Genomic DNA, 18,265 nt, shown 5'->3' with positions numbered 1-18,265 from the left:
GAGAACATGCAAACTCCACACAGAAAGGCCCTCGCCGGCCACGGGGATCGAACCCGGAACCTTCTTGCTGTGAAGCGACCGTGCTAACCACCACACCACCCTATAAAGGCCAGGCAGAACAGCATCACCAGAAAAGAAAGCCAGCATCTGGTGATGTCTATGGATTTCAGATTTCAGGCACTCATTGACTGCAAAGGATTTCATCTTCGTTACTTAATACTGTAGGAGACAACTAAGATAACAATAACTCTGTCCATGTGCAATGGACACGACGGTATATTACTATATGATCTGACATGGGAAGCATGATGGTTGAGTGAGTAGTGTTACTGCATCACAGCTCGTGTCCCTGGTAAGATCCTAAACTCAGGTTAGTGCTTTCTGTCTGTGTGGGTTTCCTCCAGGTTCTCTGCGTTCATCACACCTCCCAAAATCATGGGTCGGTGGAATGACAAAGATAGATTACCCCGAAATGTGAATAACTGGGCATTAGGGACGTGCCTCTCCATCACGGAGGCCGATGCGATGCACATCTTGATGCATTGTAAAACGAGACGATACACTAAAAATACAGATGAAGCAACTGATGATTCAGTGTGATTCGACATGATACGATGTGGTGCAAAGGAATATGATGCTATGCAATTCAATATGGTACATATAGTTTGATTTTATTTATTTGGTTCTTTTTAAGCAGACAGCCAATCGCAAATTAACTAAAAAAACAGGTGTTACAGATGAAAAGATGTTAGAAACGATGCATTCCGAGTTCATACCAAATCGTATCCGGTGCACAGTTTTTTAATTGGGGCAATCGCATCATGAACTTTTCTCCTGGTGCACCGATGCAAACTGGTGAATCTTACCATCCCTAGTGTATATCTGTACAGTGGTGCTTGAAAGTTTGTGAACCCTTCAGAATTTTCTGTATTTCTGCATAAATATGATCTAAAACATCATCAGATTTTCACACAAGTCCTAAAAGTAGATAAAGAGAACCCAGTTAAACAAATGAGACAAAAATATTATACTTGTTCATTTATTTATTGAGGAAAATGAGCCAATATTACATACCTGTGAGTGGCAAAAGTATGTGAACCTTTGCTTTCAGTATCTGGTGTGACCCCCTTGTGCAGCAATAACTGCAACTAAACGTTTCCGGTAACTGTTGATCAGTCCTGCACACCGGCTTGGAGGAATTTTAGCCCATTCCTCCGTACAGAACAGCTTCAACTCTGGGATGTTGGTGGGTTTCCTCACATGAACTGCTCACTTCAGGTCCTTCCACAACATTTCCATTGGATTAAGGTCAGGACTTTGACTTGGCCATTCCAAAACATTAACTTTATTCTTCTTTAACCATTCTTTGGTAGAATGACTTGTGTGCTTAGGGTCGTTGTCTTGCTGCATGACCCACCTTCTCTTGAGATTCAGTTCATGGACAGATGTCCTGACATTTTCCTTTAGAATCCGCTGGTACAATTCAGAATTTATTGTTCCATCAATGATGGCAAGCCGTCCTGGCACAGACGCAGCAAAACAGGCCCAAACCATGATACTACCACCACCATGTTTCACAGATGGGATAAGGTTCTTATGCTGGAATGCAGTGTGTTCCTTTCTCCAAACATAACGCTTCTCATTTAAACCTAAAAGTTCTAGTTTGGTCTCGTCCGTCCACAAAACATTTTTCCAGTAGCCTTCTGGCTTGTCCACGTGATCTTTAGCAAACTGCAGATGAGCAGCAATGTTCTTTTTGGAGAGCAGTGGCTTTCTCCTTGCAACCCTGCCATGCACACCATTGTTGTTCAGTGTTCTCCTGATGGTGGACTCATGAACATTAGCCAATGTGAGAGAGGCTTTCAGTTGCTTAGAAGTTACCCTGGGGTCCTTTGTAACCTCGCCGACTACTACACGCCTTGCTCTTGGAGTGATCTTTGTTGGTCGACCACTCCTGGGGAGGGTAACAATGGTCTTGAATTTCCTCCATTTGTACACAATCTGTCTGACTGTGGATTGGTGGAGTTCAAACTCTTTAGAGATGGTTTTGTAACCTTTTCCAGCCTGATGAGCATCAACAATGCTTTTTCTGAGGTCCTCAGAAATCTCCTTTGTTTGTGCCATGATACACTTCCACAAACATGTGTTGTGAAGATCAGACTTTGATAGATCCCTGTTCTTTAAATAAAACAGGGTGCCCACTCACACCTGATTGTCATCCCATTGATTGAAAACACCCGACTCTAATTTCATCTTCAAATTAACTGTTAATTCTAGAGGTTCACATACTTTTGCCACTCACAGATATGTAATCTCATCTCATTATCTCTAGCCGCTTTATCCTGTTCTACAGGGTCGCAGGCAAGCTGGAGCCTATCCCAGCTGACTACGGGCGAAAGGCGGGGTACACCCTGGACAAGTCGCCAGGTCATCACAGGGCCGACACATAGACACAGACAACCATTCACACTCACATTCACACCTACGGTCAATTTAGAGTCACCAGTTAACCTAACCTGCATGTCTTTGGACTGTGGGGGAAACCGGAGCACCTGGAGGAAACACACGCGGACACGGGGAGAACATGCAAACTCCACACAGAAAGGCCCTCGCCGGCCACGGGGCTCGAACTTGGACCTTCTTGCTGTGAGGCGACAGCGCTAACCACTACACCACCTTACCGCCCCAGATATGTAATATTGGATCATTTTCCTCAATAAATAAATGACCAAGTATAATATTTTTTGTCTCATTTGTTTAACTGGGTTCTCTTTATCTACTTTTAGGACTTGTGTGAAAATCTGATGATGTTTTAGTTCATATTTATGCAGAAATATAGAAAATTCTAAAGGGTTCACAAACTTTCAAGCACCACTGTAAGTGCAGGACAGGATTTACCTTCACCCTTACTGAAGATGAATGAATGAAAAAAATAAAAGAGCATACCCGACAGCAGTAAGGCAGAGTGCAGCAAGCTTGCATGAGGAAGACAGATAATATGCTCCTGCTTTACTAATGGAAATGCTCTCAATGAACATTTCACTCACCGGCCACTTTAATAGGAACTTGTTCTTGATCCTAAGATCCCTGTTCTTAGCTGCAGGAGTGGAACCCAATGTGCTCTTCTGCTGTTGCGTGCTGAGATGCTTTTCTGCTCAGCACGGTTGTAAAGAGTTGCTATATCCTTCCTGGCAGCTCGAACCAATCTGGCCGTTTCCCTTTGACCTCTCTTATCAACAAGGCATTTCCACCCACAGAACTGTCACTCACTCAATGGTTTTTTTGGTTTTCACACCATTCTGTGTAAACTCTAGAGACTGTCGTGTTCTGTATCTTCATAATGTGTGTTCTGTGTCTTCATAATGAGTGTTCTGTTCTGTATCTTAATATAACTCTATTATACTGTCCTAATATCCATCCTATTCTATATTTTTTTTTATTGTTGTGTTCTCTTCTGTTCTGTGCACATGCATTCCATTCTCTGTTCTATCTTAATATATACTAATTTGTCATATTCTATTCTGTTCTCGCCTACGTTATCCTACTCTATCCTATTCTATTCTCTATTTCTATCCATAATGCATTATACGGTCATTCTTAGTCCTGGGTAGGACTTTAAACTGCAAATGGTTGTGTCTCAGGTCCGGGAGGACTTGAGTATTGGGGAAAGTGGAGTTACCCCTTAATCACCATTGCTCCCAGGTCCGCTCTGACCCGGAGTGGTAGCACCTGCCTGGGTTCCAGCTATGGGGTTAAATATTACATCACCAATAAGGTGCTGGCAGCAGGCCGCTTTTCGGTGCAATGTGGCAGATGAACCCAACAGGGTCAATGGCACACCACCAGATGGCATGCGGAAGAGCCACTCAAATGGCCAACAGATGGCATCACTCGGCAAGCCAGTTGTCACTGCAGGGCAACTTCCATACCCGTCAGGTCTGTGGCACTTTTGTGTATCACTTGGGATCAGGTCTGGAGGTCCAAAGAGACAACACGATGGGGGCACAACATCATTTGTCTTACCTTACTGTGCAAGGCGCTTCGTTAGGAGAGGAGAATTACGCACGGCCCATCTACGTTTCTGCGCATCCTAATGAAGCAGTCATCATCGCTACTGATGGACAGCCGCCGCCGATGATGACGACGACGACGAGAGACTGCTGTGTGTGAAAACCCCGGGAGATCAGCAGTTTCTGAAATACTCCAACCAGTCCATCTGGCACCAACACCCATGCCACAGTGAAAGTCACACTTTGAGATCACAACTTTTCCCGTTCTGGTGTTCGAAGTGAATGTTAGCTGAAGCTCTTGATTTGTATCTGCATGATTTTATGCGGGTGGCACGGTGGTGTAGTGGTTAGCGCTGTCGCAAGAAGGTCCGGGTTCGAGCCCCGTGGCCGGCGAGGGCCTTTCTGTGCGGAGTTTGCATGTTCTCCCCGTGTCCGCGTAGGTTTCCTCCGGGTGCTCCGGTTTCCCCCACAGTCCAAAGACATGCAGGTTAGGTTAACTGGTGACTCTAAATTGACCGTAGGTGTGAATGTGAGTGTGAATGGTTGTCTGTGTCTATGTGTCAGCCCTGTGATGACCTGGCGACTTGTCCAGGGTGTACCCCGCCTTTCGCCCGTAGTCAGCTGGGATAGGCTCCAGCTTGCCTGCGACCCTGTAGAACAGGATAAAGTGGCTACAGATAATGAGATGAGATGAGATGAGATGATTTTATGCGTTGTGCTGCTGTCGAGGGATTGGCTGATTACTGAACTGCATCAGACAGCAGGCGGGTGGATGGGTGCTCCTAATAAAGTGGCCGGTGAGTGTATGTTTGTTGCAACAGAAAGCAGGTAATTATTCTGCGAAAATGCAGTCAGCATTGTGTGATCTAATCGGCAAACATGAAATCACTCTAACAGGCCTAGTCGTGTAAGAAAAAAACCCCCAGAAATGACTAAAGCCTGAGACATCGCTGGTCCTTGAAAGCACTCATCAGCCCTTGCAAAGAAAAGTGCCTCACCCCCCCCCTTAAAAGTAACGCCAATCAATACCAGCACTGCAGTTAAGGTGTGATGGAGTTGTGTTATTTCACGAGTAGCTGCACAGATCACCTTGGCTGGAGCTGATTGGAGAGGCCAGGGAGTTGTTAGGATTGTTCTGGAAGAGTCGTGGCCTCTTAGTGGCAGAAGGGTGTATCACAAATTAGGCTGCGTTCTCCTCTGCAGTGCGTTTTTTTTTCTTTTTTTTTTCCCTTTTGCACGAAGGTCGAACAAATTAGGCCAGTCAGGCACCCTGGCCCACATGTACTCTTTCGAACACTCTACATGGCTCTGTGACACACACACACACACACACACACACACACACACACACACACACACACACACACACACACACATGCTCTGTCACACACACTTACTCTGGTACCTTTTCAGACACCCAAAATAGTATACTCAGGTGGTCTGGGGATACTGTAGGTAGGAAGGTAGGAGACACTTTATCAACCCCCGAGTCAGAGCGTCTAGAGTATCTAGATCTGGGTCGGTTTGACTGAACGCCCTGCAAAAGGCTGGGGCCACAGAAAGACCATTTCATACCTATTTAGCTGGAAGTTTAAAAAAAGAGCAGGTTTTTCATCTGCAGCAGAGAACCAAACCCGCGACTACACATTCAGAGCGTTATGCAAGAATAATACCTCTACGGTTATCAGAGCTATTCTTAGTTATGAAATTCACATGTCCTGTGAGCAGCTTTTAAGCCGAGAGGGAAAAAAAAAAAAAGGAAAATGTTTCAGAATCAGCAGATTGAGAAAGGACGCTCAAGGCGTTTCTCAGCATTCGCTTGTCTTTTAATAGCGAAATACCAGAAGAGGGCAGCAGGCTTGTATGACTGACCGTTCAGCAACTTATAGACTCCTGCAGCTGGTCTCCTGACTTTATTGGCTCATGGTTTGAGCTGGTAATTTGATTGTGGTGTTCGCACGCATCATCAATCACACGTTAATGAGTCGACAACAGAAGCAAATGCCAAATGGCTGAATCAGAATGCAGAGCAGCGCTTCTCTGCAGAGGCACGGGGACTGGCACGCACGCAGACGGGAAGCTTATAGAGGAAGTTATACATTATTGAAGCGAGTCCTGTAGGTGGTTCAGATTTATTTTGAATTTATTGTAGGCATACTGAACCCGTCTTGCGCTCAGTGCTTTGGGGATGAATTATTTAATATGAAAGAGAATTGCGTGGTAAAATCCACAATGCTTTTTTTTTTTTTAAATACCCCAGAGGTTATAAATAAGGACAAATATGCAAATGATCTGCATAAACAGTAACACAAATTGTAGTGGGGTATTTATGGATATGGCTTCCAGGCTGCCATTCAAGGCAAAACAACATAATCATAAAAATTATTAAATCGCTGAATAATGCATTACGTCTTGGCATGAAACTAGAAAAAGAGAACGTATAGAGAGTTATGGGAGAGGTTTGTCTTTTGTCCCGAAATCACCGAACCTATCTGAACTAGCTTTGTGTGTTAACTATGTTATTTAACTTTCTTACTGTTTATGTTCCCTGTTTGTAGGTGAAATGCAGCTAAGACTGGCAGAGAACATACCTGAGTGATTCTGCTAAGCTGATATTCATTTGTTTCTTAAATTAGACTCATTTAGGAAACTACTCGGACATGGGCCATTTTGCTTCTCGTTATTGCATTTAAAGGAATATAGAGACGTGTAATTAATCTATTTTAATTAATTGAACGTAATCTACTGAGATGTTGGTCAACTTCATTGGCTGACGTGGCTTATTGATCATTATCGATTCAGTCTGGATGGACGCATACTGTTATGCCATCCGTCCGTCCGTCCTTCTTTGTTTAACGAATCTGATAGAAATAAGACCGTTGATGCTTTATAATGTAAATGATGCAAATAAAGGTTATTATCTGTGTGGAGTTTTGCATGTCCTCTTCGTGTCTGAGAGGCTTGTGGGAATCGAAACCTTAGACGCCTCCGTGTTCGTGTTTTCTTAGCAGCAACGTAGCCAGCTAACTGTAATGAGTGATGTATAGCATTACAGACAACTGTATAGGCAATTTTTTAGATTTAACGAGCTGATATACACCGATCAGCCTTAAAGTTAAAAACACTGACATGACATTGATTATCTCATTACAGTGGCACCTGTCAAGGGGTGGGATATATCAGACAGCAAGAGAACAGTCAGTTCTTGAAGTTGATGTGTTGGAAGCAGGAAAAATGGGCAAGCGCAAGGATCTGAAGGCCAAATTGTGATGGCGAGATGACTGGGTCTGAGCGTCTCCAAAATGGCACATCTTGTGGGGTGTTCCTGGTACGTGGTGGTTCGTACCTACCAAAAGTGGTCCAAGGAAGGAGAACCAGTGAACCAGCAACAGGGTCATGGGTGTCAAAGGCTCACTGATTCACATGGGGCACGAAGGCTAGTCCATAGGGTCCAATCCCACGGAAGAGTTACTGTAGCACAAACTGCTGAAAAAGTGAATGCTGACACCTTTCTGTTTGAGACTTCAACCCCCATGACCCTGTCACTGGGTCTCCTTCCTTGGACCACTTTTGGTCAGTACTGACCACTGCATACCAGGAACACCCCACAAGATGCGCCATTTTGGAGACGCTCAGACCCAGTCATCTAGCCATCACAGTTTGGCCCTCAGATCCTTACACTCGCCCATTTTTCCTGCTTCCAGGACACCAACTTCAAGAACTGACTGTTCTCTTGCTGCCTAATATCCCACCCCTTGACAGGTGCCACTGTAATGAGATAATCAATGTTATTCACTTCACTCGTCAGTGTTTTTAATGCTATGGCTGATCGGTGTAGGTTGATTAATCTAAAGTAAATACTTGCATATACAGTATAACTCATTTAAACTCTTTTGAGTTGACATCACTTGCTGAACTTGGAGTTGAGGAGTCCATCCCTAATTCCCAAGTAGGAAGCTTGAGTTGAAGGCCACAGTTTTGTAGTCGGACATAAAATAAGACTTACAACCTTTAGTTGAATACAGCAGTGACTAATTTGCTTCAACCAGAGTGTGTGTGTGTGATGTAGGGCTGTGCTCGTTTGCCATCAGTTGCTCACGATATCGTACCATATATATCGCGATATATTGAGTTAAACAATGTCTTTAATGTATCGTAAGCAGAGGGCGCGAATACGTTTGGCGCCAAAATTATTCAATCAATGAGTCTCGAGACGAGGCCATGGAGACATGGGGGACGTAATTAGCGGCTTGCAGCGTCTGTAGCAGAGCGCATTGAAGCAGAGCGCCTAATTTCTAGTGCGCATGCCCTGAGTAACTGGAAGTGCCATTTGTAAATAAAAACGTTTTTGGTTGGAACAGGTTGCAAGCATGAGTTTCTGTCGATTTCTGGTATGAAACATGCTTTAAATCAAGTGAAAATTGATGACAACCTGCTACAGAACCGGGAGATATGCATGAAATATGTCATATATGGGATTTTCGATTTTCAAGTGAGTAAACGATATCGGATCGTACCCCCGAAAATCGTGCATGATCGAGTATCGCAAGTTGTGAGCACAGCCCTAGTGTGATGCCTTGTGATGGACTGGCATCCAGGGTTTCCCACACCCAGTGTTAGCGGGATAGGCTTCGGAGCCGCCACCACTCTGACCAGGATAAAGTGCTTACTGAACATGAATGAATGAATGACTGTAATCAGTAAAGACTATTGTATGAGCCATGATTGTCCATTCCTAAGTTTTAATCCAGTTTATGTCTAAAATGTATTTTAATAAAAAGTATTGCTTATTTCCTTGGTGGCACGGTGGTGTAGTGGTTAGCGCAGTCGCTTCACAGCAAGAAGGTCCGGGTTCGAGCCCCATGGCCGGCAAGGGCCTTTCTGTGCGGAGTTTGCATGTTCTCCCCGTGTCCGCGTGGGTTTCCTCCGGGTGCTCCGGTTTCCCCCACAGTCCAAAGACATGCAGGTTAGGTTAACTGGTGACTCTAAATTGACCGTAGGTGTGAATGTGAGTGTGAATGGTTGTCTGTGTCTATGTGTCAGCCCTGTGATGACCTGGCGACTTGTCCAGGGTGTACCCCGCCTTTCGCCCGTAGTCAGCTGGGATAGGCTCCAGCTTGCCTGCGACCCTGTAGAACAGGATAAAGCGGCTACGGATGATGGATGGATAGTTAATTTTGCTCTATTCGGAGTTTAGAGAGTAAAAGTTGGAGTGGGAGCAAAATTACAGAGGAACTGTGTAACAGAGTAGGTTGTGGCTCTGAACTGAGTAAAATAGTCGAGTCAAAGTCCCTCTCACGCCAGAATCTGGTCTTCCCAGGCAGTCTCCTGTCCCAGTACTAACCAACTCTTTAAGGCGTATGGGGGCGGTGCCGATCTCCGTTTCGATACTCTATACGGCTAGGGTTACAGTGGGGGGCTAGTCCTCTGGTAACTGCGAGAGTTTGACTCCCTACTCGCATCTGTATTCCAGCGTGCCTTGCCAGACGGTAGTAGGTACCATTTTTATGATGGTCTTTGGTATGACCCGACTGCAAGTAGAACTCGCGATCTCCCGGTCGAGAGGCGGACACGTTAACCATGAGGCCAACTCGCGGTCGAGTAAAATAGTTCGAGAGTTCATTTCAAGACACACTGAACAAAATCAAATACCACCACAAAGAGTAAAATATTAACACAGAATTGAGAATTGACTCTGGGGGAAAAAAGCCCAGCTCTATCAAAAGAGTAACTTTCACTCTTTTTCGAGAGCGACCAAACGTTATCCGGCGTAGAGTAAAACTTTCTTCAATTTGAGTAAATTTTACTCGGGCAAACTTCCTGTGATGGAATGATACGATATTTTGTTTTGCCCTTAATGTTCCTGCTTTTCCATATTTTGATCCGGCCTAAACATTTTTTTCAGACGTTGTCAATAATTCAAATTGGGTTCAGAATGTGATCTCACAGATGTTCTCACAGCAGAAAAGTCAAAATTAGACATGGAAGGAGTCCACTAAGAACGCAGCAGGAAAAATATGCCAAAAGAATAAGCCTTATAGGGGTGGTGTAGTGGTTAGTACTGTTGCCTCACAGCAAGAAGGTCCGGGTTCGAGCCCAGCAGCCAACGAGGGCCTTTCTGTGCAGAGTTTGCATGTTCTCCCCGTGTCCGCGTGGGTTTCCTCCGGGTGCTCCGGTTTCCCCCACAGTCCAAAGACATGCAGGTTAGGTTAACTGGTGACTCTAAATTGAGCGTAGGTGTGAATGTGAGTGTGAATGGTTGTCTGTGTCTATGTGTCAGCCCTGTGATGACCTGGCGACTTGTCCAGGGTGTACCCCGCCTTTCGCCCGTAGTCAGCTGGGATAGGCTCCAGCTTGCCTGCGACCCTGTAGAACAGGATAAAGCGGCTACAGATAATGGGTGGATGGATGGATGAATAAGTCTTATATCCTTGTGTGTGTGTGTATGTTTTAATGTGGCAGTAGTATGTCAGTGAATAGCTACACATTCAAAAACACAAGTTAGTTCGAATGAGAATCAGCTGGAGTTCTATAGCTTTGCGCCATGTTCCCTCCACGGTTATAGCGTCTTCCTTCTGTCCTTCCTTGTTTGTTTTCTTTTTAATTACTTGCTGCTAATACTTTTAAAAGGCTTACTCTTACACCATTTTGCACGCTCATTAATGTGCAGCAAAGGAAAATCTAAACAAAGTGGCAAATAATAGTGGCAAATCTTCCCTTAATAGCTGTCCAGTTTATCCATGTCATTATTGGCCTTATTGTTATTTTATCTCTTTTATTCCTATTTATTTATTGCTTTTTCGACTAAACTGGAGCTGACTGCTTATTTCACAGTATTTTATTGTAATGTACTGTCCTTATTGTCTATTGTTTTGTCAAATGTATTTGTTTTTGTCTTCCATGCCAATTTTCCATGCCAAAGACAATTTTCCATTTTATGCACGTTTAATGGGCAATAACGTAGCCTGATTCCGGTTATCTCTTGTTAGCTTCACAATTCCACCACAGCACTTTTAAAGCCTTGAATGTAAAAAGAAAACACAGCACATTGGCTATAAATACATTTCCTCAGCTTTTCACGCAGCACTAAAGCTCCTGCGTTGATTATTCCTTTACTGATTCCTCATGATCTCTGCAGTTTAGTAGCATATGGCCAGCTCCTTCGACGCCGACTCATTCCCCCCCCGCAAACGCTACGGCATTTTTTTATGCTGATCTAATTCTCCTTTAGTTCAACTGTTTCAGCAATGCATACTAATATCAGCTCCACAATGTTCACACATTTTGCACAAAACATGGCTACGGGTACGGTACTAGTTTAGAGATCGAAAAGCACACCGACTAGTTTTCGAGCGGTTAAAGGGGAGCAGAAGGAAATGAGACTGGGGAGGAAAAAAAATAAATGTCTTCAGGCTGTAAATGGACCCGTTTCGTCGAGCCTGGTTTCGTTCGTTCTCTACAGCATTGATTCATTTCTCCTTCCACCCTCGTTTATAATCACCACACAGCAGCATTCGTGTTTTTCCTCCCTCCGTGCCTCTCGCACACACACAGTAACGTGGTATAATTCAAAACCAGTCAATTAAATGTATGATTCCGCTGAGGCATCTGGCAGCAGTGCAAGGAGGTTCTGCCAGTGCAGTGTGCCTGTATGTGTGTGTGTGTGTGTGTTGCACCTACTCAGCGGGTACACACTGCACCAACAGCCGTGTGTAACAAGGTGCCTGTGCCAGGCTGAGCTGCTGTAGACTACGATCATCAACAGATTCAGGAGCACACACACACACTGACATACACACACACCAATTTTCTGTTGGTCAGCAGAAAATTCCTCCAGCCTCCAGGCAATAAACAATCAGTAAATGACGTGCCACAGCCCCGCCTTCCTTACAGCCTTCACGTCACGGACATCTACAAATAATCATGAGTGAAAGTGATCGAGCAGTAAATATCATAAAAGGCCTTCTGGATTTCAAGCCAGTGCTGTTTTAGTGCAGTTATTAGGAATATGGAAACTCTGGCATGGTGCATCACAGAGCTACTGAGTTTAGGACGCTGTGACGTGAGGAGCTGATCGATGAGACAGAAGACATGGGGACGTGAAAGCGTTGTTAGAGTGACAACAGAGAGACTTGAAGAAAGGACAGGAATTAAACGTCCTACATGGAACGGCAGTGAACAACATCAGCATGCAGAGTGAAATATAAAGCTGAATCAAGGACACAAATATATATATTCCATAAATATAACACGTCCATCCATCCATTATCTGTAGCCGCTTATCCTGTCCTACCTGCAACCTGGATCCTATCCCAGCTGACTATGGGCGAAAGGCGGGGTACACCCTGGACAAGTCGCCAGGTCATCACAGGGCTGACACATAGACACAGACAACCATTCACACTCACATTCACACCTACGGTCAATTTAGAGTCACCAGTTAACCTAACCTGCATGTCTTTGGACTGTGGGGGAAACCGGAGCACCCAGAGGAAACCCACGCGGATATAGTCTGGTTAACACCAGACCATATCACAAGTGAAATATGGTCTGGAATCCGCCTATTGAATTTCTCGTAGAGGAGGTGTGGTTTACGATTGTCAACGGCCGTTTATTGGACGTTGCGAATGTCTATCATTTGGCGTATACGTAGCCCATGGCCAATCATGGCAGTTGTACCCGGTGACGTAGTTAGAGCGATGAAGAAGACGAAGAGGCGAAGAAAGACTGTAACGCCAAACGCTGTTCTTTTTTTAAAACAAACTTTTGCTCTAAACTATTCAGAACAGTGTCTAAAGCTTGATCGAAAGTTTGGTTCGTATCGCTCGCCGCCATGTTAAATGTGATCCGTAAACAGTCCCAAATAAACTACTAGCTTCCGTTTGTCTAGTAGTACGCGTCACCGTCTTTCCACCCCTCCCCACTCTCTGATTGGCTCCCTAACTCAGGCGAGCCTTTAGACCATAGTTTCCATGCTGTCTTTTCAGATCGGAACGATTGTGCAAAGCAGCATGGGATTTCCCAGGCTAACGTGGATACGGGGAGAACATGCAAACTCCGCACAGAAAGGCCCTCGTCGGCCACTGGGCTCAAACCCAGGACCTTCTTGCTGTGAGGTGACAGCGCTAACCACTACACCACCATGCCGCCCATATAACACGTCATGAACCATAATTTCTTTTAAGCTTGCAACAATTAGTCAGTAGCCAGGTTTCCATTAACCTGCTTAATACACAATCTAAAACTGGGAACTAAAAAAAGCGTAATGGAAGCACGTGAGTTTTCAAAAAAAAAAAAAACTCTCAAATGTCACATGAAGTTTATACGCTCGCCTTAAGTGGTTTTTCCGATGATCCAACAAAGCAACATTTCACAAAACTGAAATGAAAACACAGATTTCGCATTCAAATCAACACTAACCTGGCTACTATGGTGGACGCGATCAAAATCCCGTTCCAAATGTCAGATCCGCATGACTATAGTGAGGGGAGAAACACATATCATTTGTTTTTCTTTCTTTAATTGCTTCTATTTTGCACAACACTGCAATGGAAACCCGGCTCCTCGTGACATTTTAATATCAAAGCACTATTTCCCCAAACTACAACAAAAGCTGGTATAATTCAAAGCTTGATTATACTGCATTATATTAGATACTGGGTGCAAATTAAAATCGCTTAATGTCAAGTTGTATTTTATTGCCATTGTCAAACTGACAATTCGTCTACATTTGGAGTAATGCTGGCTAATCAAGTTGATATTTCAGGTAAAGAATGAAGCAGCTACTCCACCTCCAACCATGACATCCGCAAAAATGCAATTATGGGAAACGAAACAAAAATTGTCCACACTTATTGATTTATCTGAAAAAGTTAATGCTGACACCTTTCTGTTTTAGCCAGCATTAACTTTTTCAGCAGTCTGTGCTACAGTCACTCTTCTGTGGGATTGGACCATGTGGGCTAGCCTTCCTGCCCCATGCGAATCAATGAGCCTTCGACACCCATGACCCTGTCTTTGGTTCACCAGTTATCCTTCCTTGGACCACTTTTGGTCTGTATTAACCACTGCATACCAGAAACATCCTACAAGATGTGCCACTTTGGAGATGCTCAGACCCAGTCATCTAGCAATCACAATTTGGCCCTTGTCAAAGTCACTCAGATCCTTACTTTTGCCCATTTTTCATGCTTCCAACACATCAACTTCAAGAACTGACTGTTCTCTTGCTGCCTGATATATCCCACCCCCTTGACAGGTGCCATTATAACAGCAAAATCAATGTAATTCACTTTACCTTATGGCTGATCGGTGTCCGTTTTCATTTCCTTTTCCTTTATCATTCTTTCTTTATCTTGTTCACAGTGATGGTGGATTCAGATCCTGGCTACGCCAGACATGAGTCAGAAAAGCATGCTGGATGTGAGGTGGGAGGAAACCGGAGAACCCAAAAGAAACGCATACTACAGTCACGAGAGAACGTCTGAAATGCCGCACAGACAGTAACCCGAGCTCGGTATCGATCCAGGGAACCTGGAGCTGTGAAGTGACAATGCTACCCACTGCACCAACATGCCATCCTTATGTTACCGTTCTATAATGATTTTTTTTTTGTATAACAGTATTTATTCTCTCTGTGGTAATTGTGAATGACACACATGAAAGACCCTGATACACAGTGTGAAATGCAGCATTATTACAGCAGGGATACCCGATTCAATTTCATGAGCCATCAACTAGATATTCACTTTTCACTTTTAAGACATACTGTGGATGAGCTGTTTCCCCTCAGTGTCCTGCGCATGCACACACACAGAATACCATCTGGCCAGCTCTATTCAGATTCCAGTAGATTATATATATATGTCTGTGATGCCTCTCTAAAGGGGCTCTGCTTTATATCTCAGCAAGTTCCTTCATTACGCTTTGCCCACAAGGATAGAACTGAAACATACAATACATACGCGCCCCTCGCACCCCCGGCCCGATACCTTGCCTCACTCTGTTCTCCCTGATCCCCTGCAATCGATGAGATTACCTGCTGAATTGCTTTCCTTTTTTCATCACACCACTGCAGATCCCATTGTGCTGGGAGGGAATTTCTACATGTGGCAGCGCCGAGAGATTTATTGAATCGGATGCACAATGCTGGTGACTGCTTATCGTTCACCTCAGACCAGTGTGCTTTCACCAGCGTTCAACAAGAGCAGCTCAATCAACAACTCCCACCACACATACAAGATAATGTATATATATATATATATATATATATATATATATATATATATATATATATATATATATATATACACATTTATATTCAGAATTGAAAGATTTTTCGCTTCTTTCACACCACATTTTCTCACTGAGAGGCACATTTCAGTGGAAGAAGACTGATGGGAAACTGAAGCTCATCTGTGCGAGTGCTGCTCAGAAGAGCTGTCTCAGCAAAAAGGGCTAAGCTAGCTTCATCTTCATGATAGATAGATAGATAGATAGATAGATAGATAGATAGATAGATAGATAGATAGATAGATAGATAGATAGATAGATAGATTTTCTGCTGTATATAATCAGGTATCAGTTGGAGTTCAGTATATTTGATGAGGTAGCTAGTATATTTTGGAGAGGCGAATAGTTGCATGATAGATAGATAGATAGATAGATAGATAGATAGATAGATAGATAGATAGATAGATAGATAGATAGATAGATAGACTTTCTGTTGTATATAATCAGGTATCAGTTGAAGTTCAGTATATTTGATGAGGTAACTATATTTTGGAGAGGCGAATAGTTGCATGATAGATAGATAGATAGATAGATAGATAGATAGATAGATAGATAGATAGATAGATAGATAGATAGATAGATAGACTTTCTGCTGTATATAATCAGGTATCAGTTGAAGTTCAGTATATTTGATGAGGTAACTATATTTTGGAGAGGCGAATAGTTGCTAGATAGATAGATAGATAGATAGATAGATAGATAGATAGATAGATAGATAGATAGATAGATAGATAGACTTTCTGCTGTATATAATCAGGTATCAGTTGGAGTTCAGTATATTTGATGAGGTAGCTAGTATATTTTGGAGAGGCGAATAGTTGCATGATAGATAGATAGATAGATAGATAGATAGATAGATAGATAGATAGATAGATAGATAGATAGATAGATAGATAGATAGATAGACTTTCTGTTGTATATAATCAGGTATCAGTTGAAGTTCAGTATATTTGATGAGGTAACTATATTTTGGAGAGGCGAATAGTTGCATGATAGATAGATAGATAGATAGATAGATAGATAGATAGATAGATAGATAGATAGATAGATAGATAGATAGATAGATAGATAGATAGATAGACTTTCTGCTGTATATAATCAGGTATCAGTTGGAGTTCAGTATATTTGATGAGGTAACTATATTTTGGAGAGGCGAATAGTTGCTAGATAGATAGATAGATAGATAGATAGATAGATAGATAGATAGATAGATAGATAGATAGATAGATAGATAGATAGATAGACTTTCTGCTGTATATAATCAGGTATCAGTTGGAGTTCAGTATATTTGATGAGGTAGCTAGTATATTTTGGAGAGGCGAATAGTTGCATGATAGATAGATAGATAGATAGATAGATAGATAGATAGATAGATAGATAGATAGATAGATAGATAGATAGACTTTCTGCTGTATATAATCAGGTATCAGTTGAAGTTCAGTATATTTGATGAGGTAACTATATTTTGGAGAGGCGAATAGTTGATAGATAGATAGATAGATAGATAGATAGATAGATAGATAGATAGATAGATAGATAGACTTTCTGCTGTATATAATCAGGTATCAGTTGAAGTTCAGTATATTTGATGAGGTAACTATATTTTGGAGAGGCGAATAGTTGATAGATAGATAGATAGATAGATAGATAGATAGATAGATAGATAGATATAGACTTTCTGTTGTATATAATCAGGTATCAGTTGGAGTTCAGTATATTTGATGAGGTAACTTTATATTTTGGAGAGGCGAATAGTTTCAGTAGTGTTATGCTAATCCTGAGGTAAATAATAAACATGAACAGGCTACACTCTCAGGCCCTCACCGACAATGCGGCTATAATGCAGCCTGCCATGTGTGCCTCCTAACCTCATATTATATTATATTATATTATATTATATTATATTATATTATATTATATTATATTATGTCTAACTGAAGGGTTGGTTCAGTAGTTACTGAGCACTTCCACTCAGTCCAAGCCTTATTTTACATTCCCTCCACACACCGGCCGCTCTTATGTAATCAGACACTGCAGAGAGCAGACTTCACCTGGGCGGGGCCACAAAGTTGGACTGTAGCGAAGCCCCGCCCCTTCCGTTTCCCCACATCACCCGCATCCCTGCACCACTTCATCCTGTACAGAGTGTTTTCACTGTTTATTATTAACTTAAAAACAGAAAGAGGAAAAGACAACAACTAATAACGATTTCTCTAATGAACCGCAATAAAACCTGAACAGCTCAAAGCATCACCTTGAAAGAAAAACAAAATAGAACAGAACATACTGTATAAGACACAGTAGTGATCAGGGTTGGACGGAGCTCACCCCGGGCTGAGGCGGACTCTGCACCAGGAGGCAGTGCGGACAGAAAACTTCACCAAATGCCGCAGGATGCTGAGCACTTTGTCTTCTTTATGTTCCTTATTTAAAACAAGAAAGAAATAAAGAAAGAATAGCTTGTTGTAGTGTTTTTTCTTCCTCTTCTTCAAGATGTTTCTTCTCTTAAGGTCCCCCACGTTCTCTCACACATATTCACACACTCCGGAAAGCAGTGGCCTCACGGTGTTCAGTGTTGGGACCGGCGGATGCTCAGATACACACATTTTCACTCTCTCTGCACACACACACCGCAATCTTCTCTTAGCGTCTCAGCCTCCGGTGTTTCGCTGCTGTATTTCGCGGCAGCGCGCTCTGATTGGCCAACCAAAACTATCCTTGCCTCTGATTGGCCTCTCCGATCTTTTTTTTCCGCCGCACGCGCTCCGAAGTGGCCCCGCCCCTTTTCTTCTTATACAGTAGTTCATATGCATACTATATTAGTCAATATGGAGCTTGGGTCACATCCCAAACCGCAGGGTAGCTACCATAGTAAACACTATATCATAAACTGCGCCATTATTAAAGCATACTGTTCAGACACACTAATTAGAATGCTACTGTGGGGTTTTTGAGACATATCA

General features: G+C 43.0%; 1 protein-coding gene across 2 annotated transcripts in view; it reads right to left on the bottom strand.

The window, feature by feature from the left end:
* LOC132884404 (synaptotagmin-2-like) overlaps positions 1 to 17,970 on the bottom strand; it is a 138,282-nt gene extending 120,312 nt beyond the window's left edge. The window contains exon 1 of one of the 2 annotated variants that reach the window (XM_060918247.1): positions 17,590 to 17,970. The gene's annotated coding sequence lies outside the window, so the exon portion shown is untranslated. The remainder of the gene's footprint in view (positions 1 to 17,589) is intronic. The other variant, XM_060918245.1, reaches the window with a different exon arrangement.
* Positions 17,971 to 18,265: the final 295 nt, after the last annotated feature.

This window comes from Neoarius graeffei, chromosome 4 (assembly GCF_027579695.1).
Source record: "Neoarius graeffei isolate fNeoGra1 chromosome 4, fNeoGra1.pri, whole genome shotgun sequence".
Lineage (NCBI taxonomy): Eukaryota > Metazoa > Chordata > Actinopteri > Siluriformes > Ariidae > Neoarius > Neoarius graeffei.
Note: the sequence above shows the minus strand (reverse complement) of the source record. Positions and strands in the feature narration are given on the sequence as shown.